The sequence below is a fragment of the Orycteropus afer genome, unplaced genomic scaffold (genome assembly GCF_000298275.1).
Source record: "Orycteropus afer afer isolate SDZICR_OR568_19922 unplaced genomic scaffold, OryAfe1.0 scaffold00036, whole genome shotgun sequence".
Lineage (NCBI taxonomy): Eukaryota > Metazoa > Chordata > Mammalia > Tubulidentata > Orycteropodidae > Orycteropus > Orycteropus afer.
The window spans coordinates 3,322,706-3,324,221 of NW_006921623.1; the positions used below are offsets into that span (position 1 = coordinate 3,322,706).

A 1,516-nucleotide genomic window follows, 5' to 3' on the forward strand; every position below is an offset into this window, starting at 1 on the left:
GCAGTCATTTTTAATTTTCTTTACAAAGTTTACCTATCAGTTTTAACTTTTTCTATGATTCTACTACTTCAATTTCTTTCTTCTTCTTCTTTTTTAAATCTTTCTTACTTTAAAAATAAGATTAGCTTCCTGTACTCTTGCTGTAGAATCAGCCATTCCCCCATGTCTATGAGGTGCTGTAGTATAGTGAATGAGAAGGCTGGGCTTTGTGTTCACTCAGGCTTGGATCTGAGTGCTGGCTCTGCCTTTGATTGGCCATGTTTTGGGCTCTTTCAGTTTTCTTATCTGTAAAATGGACAGTAAAGGTCATACTTCATAGTACTGTAATTACTAATTGATGTACTACTTGCATGGTGTCTGGCACTTGCCTGCTGACAACTTTCATACAGAAAGGACTCAGGATGTTGTTGCATTTTTTTCCCATAGGGTTCAGTTCTTAATGTGCTGATGGATTGAGAAGGAGATGCCTAGGAAACCCTATGGGGCAGTTCTACTCTGTCCTATAGGGTCTCTAGACTCGATGGCACACAACAATAATAACCACAGCCTTCCCTTCTGGTATTCTTTGTAATGAATTGTTATTACTTTTGAAATAATTCCCTCCATCGTGGTTGGAGTTCATAATATTTTCTTTTGCTTCCTTCCCATGGTGCATCCCTCCTGCTGGGCAGGAAGTTCATGTTCTCCCAGGGAAACAGCTTGGATAAAAAGATTGGCTTATTCCCTCTATTTGTTCCCTTGTGAGCTTTGCTTGACTCTATTTTGAAGGAACCCTGTCAGTTAAGATCTAGGTTTGTGCCTCTCTACATACTACCCACCTTTCATTTCTTAACTGACTTTCTGGTTCATTTGTGCAGAGCATTATTGTAAGATTAGAACATCTATCTCTTTGTTTTCTTTTTTCAAGGACTTCTTGAAATGACTTATGCAACAAACATATGGTAGGGTCAGGCAGCTTGTCCAAATAAAAAGGCAGAAGAAAGAACGTAGGAATTGGGAAGGAGTGTCAGGTGGGAGTCAGGCGAGGGCAGAGATTGAAACAGAAAAGTTGAGGGGAGAGCTGTTTGCTGTCTTAGCCTAATAGGCAAGGAGTCCTGTGATCTGTACTGGAGCCAGCACTGGCCAGGAAGTCCTAAGACAGCTTACAAAAAATAAACAAATAAATAAAAGGATTCGTTTTTTTCAGCTAGGAGAACTAGGGCATTTTATATAGGAATGAAAGTTATATAACTTTCTACTTCCTGTTTATGTTAGGCAGAAGTGGGTATCTAAATTGGTGAATAGAAAGCGGGGACTTTAAGATTTTTCCATAGTTTCTTTAGTATAAACTTGATGTGGAGTTGGGATTCATAGGGGAGGAGTTATAGAATAAGGGAAGGAAAAAGGAATTAAATGGAACTAAAGAGTGTTTAGGAGTTCTGGTTGGTGTAGTGAGTGCCTAAGGCACTTGACTGCTAACCAGAAGGCTGGCGGTTCAAACCCACCAGCTTCTCCTCAGAAGGAAGATTGGGCAATC

General features: G+C 39.9%; 1 protein-coding gene across 1 annotated transcript in view; it reads left to right on the forward strand.

The window, feature by feature from the left end:
• Positions 1-1,516, forward strand: part of JAML (junction adhesion molecule like) — a 29,240-nt gene that overhangs the window by 7,888 nt on the left and 19,836 nt on the right. The gene's annotated exons all lie outside the window — the stretch shown is intronic.